At 44.5% G+C, this 10,996-nt stretch overlaps 1 protein-coding gene across 10 annotated transcripts in view; it reads right to left on the bottom strand.

Annotated features, from left to right (window-relative positions):
- The window catches only part of agrn (agrin), a 523,540-nt gene that overhangs the window by 291,727 nt on the left and 220,817 nt on the right, over positions 1–10,996 (bottom strand). The gene's annotated exons all lie outside the window — the stretch shown is intronic.

The following is a 10,996-nucleotide window of genomic DNA, read 5'->3' as shown; positions in this document are numbered from 1 at the left end:
CATAACGAATACAAGCTTGAGATTCATCTTCTTGCAGTTATCCACAAAACAAAGAAACACAACAGAGTCCAGGAAAGACCCTCCAGACAACAAAGACCGTCTAACATCCAAGTGCAAAAAAAAGAACAAATCAAGCAAACAATTAAAAAGTAAACAAATTACACTTCAGGATTAGCAACACACAAGAAGCACTGGAGGAACTCAGTAGGTCAGGCAGCGTCTATGGATGTTGCTGGCCTTTATCTGGCACCTTTCTGTAGATATGCCCTTGATGGTGGGCAGGCTGTTTATTTAGACTTTAAGTGACCAGACTGTGAATTTAAAAACTCAAAGGAGCTAGCCAGTCTGCGGGACAGGTTACACAGGATGTGTGCCAAGAAGCTGTAAGGAGTCTGGTTCCGGACAAATCTTCCACACTCTGTCACGGGGGACAGACTGACAAACAACTAATGACTCCCAAGCCGATGGAAAGGATAGCAGTGTTATTCTCTGTGATAGATACAGTCATAATTGTGCAGCACGGGCAGCCAGACAGAGACAGAGTACCTCCAGCTACCCAGTCGTGGTTCAGCTCAGTCAATAAATTGATGACAGGAACTCATTCAAGAAGTGGGCAACTGGTTTCATCGGTTCTTCTCACCCATGAAGGAGCTGATTGCCACCTGAATGTTGTGAACCAAGGCTGCTGATGTTGGTAGAGAGAGGCAGGCTCACCATTAATAGGAGTCAGCTAATTGGTTAACCCTTACAGGGCTTACAACAGGAGGCAGCTAGCTGCTTAACCCTCACACTACCTAGAAAAAGACAGATTGCTTAACCATTGCACTGCCAACACTGTGTTGTGTGTTCAGAGATGCTCTTCTGCACACCACTATTGTAAAGTGTGGTCACTTGAGTTACTGTTACCTTCTTGTCAGCTCGAACTAGCCTGCCCATTCTCCTCTGAACTCTCTCACTAACCAGGTGTTTTTGCCCACAGAACTGTCACTCACTAGATGGTTTGTGTTTATATCACATCTTTCTCTGTGAACTCTAGCGACTGTTAAGAGTAAAAATCCCAGGATATCAGCAGTTTCTGAGATACTCAAACCACCCTGTCTGGCACCAACAATCATTCCACGGTCAAAGTCACTTAGACCACATTTCTTCCCCATTCTGATGTTTGGTCTGAACAACAACTGAACCTCTTGACTGTGTCTGCATGCTCTTATGCACTGAGTTGCTGCCATGTCATTGGCAGATCAGATATTTGCATTATCGAACAGGTGTACCTAATAAAGTGGCCACTCAGTGTAGATTAGGAGTGGATGCATAAACCACCTTTCTGTCAAATGTCTAAACGCAAGAGATTCTGCAGAGGCTGGAAATCCAGAGCAACACACACACACAAAATGGTGAAGGAATCAGCAGGTCAGGCAGCATCTATGGAGGGGAATAAACAGTCGATAATTCGGGCTGAGACCCTAATGTCTACCTAGGTGTTTACTATATGCTAATTAATCATCCTGAGTTTTAACATTTCAGAATCCTTGTTTATATAACTTGAGTATCATTCAATTCGGACCACTCACACCCCTCGTTACATCGGCGGCACAGCAGTTTCAAACTGCGGGGAGTGTGCATCTCACACAACCTCTCAAGGTCCTAGAACACACCCTACACAAGCAGGAAAGCTCATCAAACCCTCTATGTTCTGAGCAGCCTGAAGAGAGCTGGTCTGTACACATCTATGCTCATGTCCTTCTGCAGAAACGCAGCAGAGAGCATCCTAACAAGCTGCATCACTGCTGGATCTGAAAACGGCTCTGCAGAGGACAGTTACACTCTAAAATGGGTAGCCAAAACTGGCCAATGCATCACTGGCACTAGGATATTTACACAGAAAGGTGTCGGAGAAGGGCTGGTAACATCATGAAGGATCCCACCCACCCTGCTCACAGACTGTTTGTCCCACTCCCATCAGGGAGGAGGCTACATAGCATCCACACCAGGACCACCAGACTCAAAAACAGTTACTTTCCCCAAGCAGTAAGGCTGATCAACACCTCCACCCACGAACCCACCCCTCCATACCCCCAAACACCCCCAAACTACTTTATCATTTCCTGTCAGAGTCACCTTATGAACAGACACTCCTGTGCCTAGCATCCCTTTATGGACATACAATCAATCTATGTATATAAGCTATCTTAAGGATTTATATTTATTGTGTTTTTTTATCATTGTGATTTATTTATCTTACTGGGGTTTTTGTGTGCTACATCAGATCTGGAGTAACAATTATTTTGTTCTCCTTTACATTTATAAAGAAATGATTTTAAACAATCTTGAATCTACTGTCTATCTCAGTGTTTATGTTTATTTAGGCATTTTGAATTTTAACATTTCAGAATTCTTGTTAACACAACTGACATATAAACACTTACACACAGATTAAATTATAGTTAAATTGCTATTCAAGCTTATCAGTGCCACCTCATTATTTCCCTCCCTTTCATTCTCGCTGCTTCAGATGCCCCGCCAACTATGCAAATCCACAGGGTACATTAGCAACTGATTTGTCATTTCAAAGTCACTGGCTTTGTTTTAATAGGTTTCTGTGTTTAACTGAGGGAATCTGCTTTTAATGATTTGTCACTGGGAGCGCTCCACAAAAACTACAGCAAGCTACTCAATGAAACACGGAGACAAGTCCTAGGAGCCTTCAAATGGCAGCACCAGCAGCCAATTCCAAGCATTACACAGGGAAAACTTGAAAGAGATTGTACACTGATGCCAAATTTCAACCTCTCACTTTCCCCTTTTCGTCCGGCATTCTGTGTCACAGTGGTTCATATCTACATGTATGTGGTTCTTCATGGCTGATCTGAGCTGGATTATCCATTGTGCCCAGGGTTTGATAACGTTGACCATGACTGGACACGACTGCCTAAGCTTTGGTAACATTGACTGTAATTGGACATGATTGCCCAGGGTTTGGTAACATTGACTGTGATTGGATGTGATTGCCGAGGGTTTGGTAACATTGACTATGATGGGACATGATTGCCCATGGTTTGGTAACATTGACTGTGATTGGACGTGATTGCCCAGGGTTTGGTAACATTGACTGTGATTGGACGTGATTGCCCAGGGTTTGGTAACGTTGACCATGATTGGATATCATTTCCTGTGGTTGCATGTGATTGGGTACAGCCACCAGTAATCAAGAATGGTTGTCTGCAGTCTGGAATGCTTACCTAAGACAGTCATCAAAACCTCACATTGTGGCAAGTTGTGTGTTAATGCAGGACAGCAAAGCCACGAACATGTTCAAATGCAGTGTCCACACAGACTCACCTACTACAGGACATTATCAGCAGCAGGAATCCCAAATGATTCCCCTCACTCCAGTAGTCACTAAAGCCAAATGTAGCACCCAAGCTGACATCATAGCTGTGTACAGCTTAGTCAGCTAGGAAAAATTCATGGTGCCTACAAGTCAGACACCTGCTTCTGTTAAATCATGAGCTCTAGTCTGGAGCACCCAATAGGTCCAAGTACTTCACCCTTTTGTTCTACCTTGACATACCTAAACTTAGCATGGTCTGTCCAGATGGCAATGGAACAACAGATCTCAGAAGGCATTATTACAGTTTGGGACATTGGAGTTTGGAGTTAAATTCTAGCTTCATCTATAAGGCATTTGTTTGGTACTGTGTAAAACTCTTAGGCACATATTGTGGACCGAGAGTGGGAAGGGTGCATCACAGTTGGAAAAAGGGGAAGGGCGAGGGAAGCACCAGGGAGACATTCTGTAATGATCAATAAGCCAATTGTTCGAATTCAAATGACCTTCCCTGGTGCATCAGGGCTGGGTGTGTCTGCACCCGCACACCCCCCACCCCCCCAGCACCTGGCACTCCTTCTCTGCCACTTGTCCCACACCCCTCCAGCGGTGCTCCACCCTTGGCATTCCTAACATACTTTGCTCCCACCAGATTTAAAAACTCGGTCTCCATCCCACATTGACAAATATAGTACTGCGCAAAAGTCTTAAGACGCCCTAGCTAAATATACACGCCTAAGAGTTCTGCACAATACTGTACATCCGAGTTTCATCCGGGGGCACTGTCCAAAGATGTACCGGTTAGTAGGTGACAGGGTCACTATAAGCTGACCTGTGATTAGCTGGTTGCTGGACTGGAAGGGCCAGGTACATGCTGTATCTTCTGGTTTTCCTATCACATCACAAAGTTGTAGATTAAATGGCCCCTGTAAATTACCCCAGTATGTGGATCAGGGGAGAATGTGGGGAGGCTAGAATGGGTTAAGGCAGGATTAGTGTTAAAAATAGATAGCAGGAGCAGATGGGCTGAAAGACATAGCCCCATGCTGCAGTTCTACATATATTAATCACCTTGAAATTCATTTTCCTGCAGGCATTTACAGGGAAGTCAACAAATAGAATTTGTGAAGAGAAACAAAAATCAAATGTCCAAAGAAGACAAATTCCAATAATAAATTTACTTGGAACTTTGAAACTGTGCAAATAAGAACTACAGTGAGAAGATGGGGGTAGCGAGGTAGAGTGGTGGTGAGCATATCACGAGTCCAGCGCCAGGGATCACGAGGTCCCCATCAGACTGCTGACTGCTCCCCGAGCCCACCAACACGACCTCACCATTTTGCTCCATCTTTGCCCCGTTTCTGGGCAGCACGGTCTCACAGCTGTTAGCGTTGACCTATACAGTGCCAGTGATCACCACCAGGGGTTCAATTCCCACTGCTGCCTGTAAGGAGTTCGTACTTCCTCCCTGTGACCGTGTGGGCTTCCTCCCACATTCCAGACGTAAAGGATAGGGTTAACAGGTTGTGGGCATATTATGTTGGCACTGGAAGTGTGGTGACACTTGCGGGCTGCCCTAGCACATCCTCACTGATTAAATTTGATGCAAATTTCACATCTCACTGTAAGTTACAATGTTTCAACGTACATGCTAATCGAATCTGATCCCTATATTTTACTGAAAGAGAGTAAGTGTGACAGGACACTTGTTGAAGTAAGGAGTGATCTACTGCTCTGTAAATTCAGCAAACCCTCGTGGGACACCTGACTGCAGCCGGACAGGAGGAAGCAAGCTGAGATTAAATCACGACACTCTGCTGAGCTCAGGCGGGGATAACAGGATTACCAAGAAACAACAATACACTGTAGTTACAGGTGACGGGGTGGAGATGTGAACCTACCAAGGGAGGTGTAAGGTGCTCCTTCCCTCCGTCAACCTACAGATCGACCTTGGGCAAGGTGTAGCACCTGCTTAGTCCCTCTGATCAGGGTCATGTGAATCCATGGGAGCAGGTGGTGGATGATCGTATGAGCAGCTAGCTGGTGCATATCACAAGTCCTGGTTATGTGACCACTGACACCAGGCAGACAGTCTCTGAAGGGTATTGATAATGGCTGAGGTCACCCGTCTTGTAAAGACACTGCCCAGAAGAAGGCAATGGCAAACCACTTCTGTAGAAAAATTTGCCAAGAACCATCATGGTCATGGAAAGACTGTGATTGCCCACAGCAAATAATGATGATGTCATATGACACAGCAAATAATGATGATGTCATACAACAAAGCATATAATGATGATGTCATACAACACAGCACATAATGACAATGTCATATGACACAGCAAATAATGATGATGTCATATGACAAAGCATATAATGATGATGTCATACAACACAGCACATGACGAATGAATGACTGCAAATCTGTTATCTTACCAGCTTTGCAAATTCATAACCTACTCTTTGGATCTGAAAATGGTTTAGTACTGCCATAGGTACTGAGACAGAGTGAAAAGCTTTTGTTTTGGATGTTTTCCAGACAGATTCTGCCAATTATATGCTCAGTCGCCACGTTATTAGTTACCTCCTATACCTAATAAAGGCGTCACTGAGTGTATGTTCATGGTCTTCTGCTGCTGTAGCCCATCCACTTCAAGGTCCCATGTGCTGTGTGTTCAAAGATGCTCTTCTGCACACCACTGTTGTTATCTGAGTTACTGTCGCCTTCCTGTCAGCTGGAACCAGTCTGGCCATTCTCCTCTGACCTCTCTCACTGACAAGGCATTTTCACTCACAGAACTGCTGCTCGCTGGATGTTTTGTTTTCATTTTCCACACCATTCTCTGTAAACTCTAGAGACTGTTGTGTGTGAGATCAGCAGTTTTCAAGATACTCAAACCATCTTGTCTGGCACCAACATTCATTCCACAGTGTGACGGTTGAAGGGTAATAACTGTTCCCGGAGCTGGTGGTGTGGGACCTAAGGCTCCTGTACCTCCTTCCTGATGGCAGTAGCAAGAAGAGAGATGCTGGGGGTCCTTGAGGATGGAAGCTGCTTTCTGTGGTTGTGCTCCATATAACTGTATTCAATGCTGGGGAGGACTGTTTCTGTGACAGACTGGACTGTATTTTGTAGGCGTTACCATTCTTGGACATCAGTGTTTCCATACCAGGCTGCGATACAAATCTTCCCTTAAATCCCCTCTCCCCCCCCCACCCCCACTTTCTAGTCCTGAATGGATTTCACATTAATTTTGAAACATCCCAAAAGTCAAATTGGAGCTGACAGTGAGGATTGGGATGGGAATTCCCTCTGGTGCTCATCAAGTGGACTACTAAACCATGTCCTGATACGATTCAGGGTGGATGGAGAATACCCATATCTCTACTTTAACCTCTAACATTATTTTTATATAATTCTTTCTAATTGTTGAATGTTGTTTTTTGCTTTATGTCACAGCAACACAGAACCAGAATCAGGTTTATTATCCCTGACAAACTGTATGCTGTGAGATCTGTTGTTTTGCACCCACAGTACAGAGCAATCATAAAAACAAAATATAAATTACAATAAGATACATCTAGGTAATATAATTATACACAGTCCACTAATTTAAAGATTCAGCGCAGACTTCCACCTGCAACCCACCTATTTAAAACCCAAGCCTCATCACAAAACACTTAACAATGACCAATTAACCTACTAACCAGTACGTCTTTGGACTGAGGGGGGAAACCGGAGTACCCGGAGGAATCCCTACCATTCACAGGGAGGAATGTACAAACTCCTTACAGATAGCGAAGGAATTGAACTCTGAACCCCACCCCAAGCATTGCACTAACTGTTACTGTGGCACCCCCAATAATATTAGTAATATAATACGCACCACCTCCAAGAGGACCACAACCTTGTTGTAGGGTTTGGAGGCTTGCGTTACTCAATGACCCTGAGGGCTACCTGTACGCTGGCTGGAGTCAGTGCTTTATGCTTTGGCTCTTGGTAGGGTCACTTATGTCAAACAGGTTAAAGGGTAAAGGTCAGAGTGGACACCGTCCTCCAGGTTCGGGGGTTCAGCTCAGGGCTAACAACCCCGACTGGTAAAACAAAATTGTTATGGAAACAGCAATGAAGAATCCTTCTGCATCTGAGTGCGAGGACATTCCTCAGACTCCAGCTGGGGCTTTCATGACTGACATTAGTGAAAACTGAGAGAGGCTACTGGCCCAATGAAGGAAGCCCTGGACCTCACCCTTCACTGCTGCCCTAACACATTCCATGAATGTGCAAATTCCAAACACATGTAAATGTGTATGGTGAATAAAGTTGATCCTTGATCCTTGAAAAAATCTGGGACGCCATGTGAATTGTAAGTAAATTCCCATTTTTACACAGACAAGCCTGCCAGTGCCAAGCTAAATACAGATAGGTCTGTGTTTCCTTGACACAGATCTATAATTTATGCACATATTATAATTACCTTGTGACATCAAATTGATAGTTCGGACACTTTTGGGTCTGGGTGCTAATTTTCAATACGGCCATTGGTGGAATTATTTTATTGTTCAATTCTCCACCGGGATCCAAATCTCGTTTAAGAGACTGATTAAGCTCATAGTGCCATGAAATACCTCTGGGGAAATCAGTGAATCCTTCCTAGTTTTCTCCATCATCTCTAATGAATTCTTATCAGTCCACCTCCAGCCTAATTTAGTCTGCGCCTCTAATAACAGCTCGACCCTTTCTGCGTGGCCAGGCGAATCAAGCCATTCACATCACGTCGAAATGCTTATGACTGCATTAAATCTTTGCCACAGTAACTGGGTTAAGGGTGACCCTACAGGGTCAAAGCTGACAGAAGGGCGGAACAGTGTGTGGGTAATTGTGGAAGCAGAAGTGGGGAACATGGAGTGGACCAAGTGAGATCAGGATTCGGCTTGTTTCATACATCAACATATTGAAATGCACTTCCTTGACATAAAATAGCAACTATATATTCCCCTTGCCCAAAATTCTTTGCATCAGGAAGGAGTTACAGGAGACTTCGGTCCCACACCACCAGGTTCAGGAACAGTCATTACCCTTCAACCGTCAGGCTCCTGAACCGGCGAGAATAACTTCCCTCAACTCAACACTGAACTGATTCCACAATGTACTTCAATAACTCCATAACTCATGCTCTTAGCTTGCTTGCTTGATTTATTGATTGACTTATCTATCTGTCTATTTATTTATTAAGATTTGGAAGGAAATTCTCTCCGATGCTCATCAAGAAATCCTTTAAACCAATGTTTGGCCTCAGGTCCCTTAACCAACACCTTGATTGGCAGTTGCAGAAAAGCAAAGAGACATTATAAAGATTAGTTTCACTTATCATGTGTACATCAAGACAGACAGTGAAATGAGAGAATGTGTTGAGCAGCCTGCTCTTTTGGCAATAACATAGCATGCCCACAACTCACCAAACCTAACCTGCATGTCTTTGGAATGTGGGAGGAAACTAGAGCACTCGGAGGAAACCCACGTGGTCACGGGGAACAGCAGCGGGAATTGAGCCCCGATTTTACAGCTGAATTACAGAACTTTGTGTCCAGGTCGGCATGGTGAAAAGATTAAGACTATAACAGCATAAGACACAGCAACTGTATGAGGCCATTCAGCCCTTCGAGTCTGCTCCGCCATCCCACCAGCCATGATGGTGGGAGATTTTGGCAGATCCCTAAAGCACCCTTGTAGATTACAGACCAATGGTAAAAATAAGCAGATCGAAGGCTTCTGGAATTCCTCAAGTTAACTCGGGTAGAGAATCAGATTTTGTTTGTGGTAGTACTAGAATGAGAACATTTAGGAAGGTCAGAAAATATATTCCAAATACTTACACTGCAGGAAGCAACAGTCTGCCTTTTGGACTTGAAGTCCTGTACACTTTGAGGATTCCTGCAGTGCCTTCAACAGCCCAGCGTGACCCATGTAACATCATTAAAGGTTCTCAAGGCACCGCCAATGAACAAGCCAACACCTTCACGGTTGAGCACCTTAATACAAAGGTGCCAATTTATTTTTCTGCTAATCACCTAACACCTCACCACTATAAACACAAGAGGTTCAACAGATGCTGGAAATCGGAGCAACACACTCAAAATGCTGGAGGAAGTCAACAGGTCAGGCAGCATCTATAGAGGGGAATAAACAGTCAATATTTTGGGCTGAGACCCTTCATCAGGACTGGAAAGGAAGGGGGAAGAAGCCAGAATAAGAAGGTGGGGGAGAGGGCAAGGAGTACAAGCTGGCAGATGATAGGTGAGACCACCTGAGGTTGGGTGAGGAGGGTTAAAACAAGAAGCTGAGAGGTGATAGGTGGTAAAAGCAAAGGGGTGAAGAAGAAGGAATCTGATAGGAGAGGTGAGTGGACCATGGGAGAAAAGGAAAGAGGAGGAGCAACTTTATAATTCTTCATAATTCTCACCATTATATCTCAGCCTTGCTCTCAAATCACCTCCATAATCACCTCTTCTAAAAGTCACAGAGATAGCTCCAATTCTAACCTTTCGAGAATCCCTTCTGACTCTCCATCGATGAAAGGGCAGTAGCGCAGCAGTTAACCCAGTGCCAGGTGTAAGATCGGGCCCTGCTGCTGTCTGTGAGGAGTCTGTACATTCACCCCGTGCTCCAGTTTCCTCCCACACTCCAAATCTTCTCCATGGATTGTCACCATGTCGTGGTGGAGAAGCTTGTGTGGTCCTGAGATCCCGAGAGCGATGCCGTCTGGAGCTATGCTCCCGGTAGGGTCACCCATGGTGGTAAGGTCGAGGGTGAGGTCCCTGACAAAGAACAATCCAACCAAGACCTCAACGGTGGAACAGGCGGACGAAGTTACTTCGAACTCAACGGCTGTGAAGGCGGATGAAGGCTGCAACAAATCCATCAGCTCCAATCTTCGTGGTTTCCATGCCATTGGAATCAGTTGGTTGATTTGTGAAGTATCGTGTGCTTCTTGGAGTGCAACATCAAGTACACGTTAAACAAATACACGCACAAGTGTCTTCACTCTGTATGGAACAAAGACCCTCGACCTTGAGGGATAGCCACGACAACGACACTCCAAATACACTCAGGTGAGAGTTAGTATTTGGGAGCATGTTATTTTGGCACCAGAAGCGTGGAGACGCTTGCGGGCTGCCCCCAGCACATCCTCAGACTGTGTAGGTCATTGACGTAAACAATGCATTTCACTGTTTTGATGCACACGTGACAAATAAAGCCAACCTTTAAAAGAATTCTCTTCCCAAACCACTCTACCCTGCTGTTTTTAAGATGCTGCGTAAAACCAACATTTTAGCAGCAATTTATGATTGTCTGAGGTTTAGAATTTTTCTTTTCTGACTGATAATTCTCCTGTGAATTAAACGGGATGTTCTGCCACAATGAGGTACTGTATATAGCCACAACCTAAATTGTTATTCCGCTATTTACTGATGCTCCAATTATAAATGTTCTCTTTAACACTATTTGCAGTAAATATACCATCAACTTGTGAAGCATCTTTCCACTGAAATGCATTCTCCTCTTGTGGAAATCCACAGTCCCAAAATAACTCCATCAGACCGTAAAACAGGAGCAGAATTAGACCATTCATCTCATCGAGCCTGCTCCGCCATTTTATCATGGCT

This window comes from Hemitrygon akajei, chromosome 29 (assembly GCF_048418815.1).
Source record: "Hemitrygon akajei chromosome 29, sHemAka1.3, whole genome shotgun sequence".
Lineage (NCBI taxonomy): Eukaryota > Metazoa > Chordata > Chondrichthyes > Myliobatiformes > Dasyatidae > Hemitrygon > Hemitrygon akajei.
Note: the sequence above shows the minus strand (reverse complement) of the source record. Positions and strands in the feature narration are given on the sequence as shown.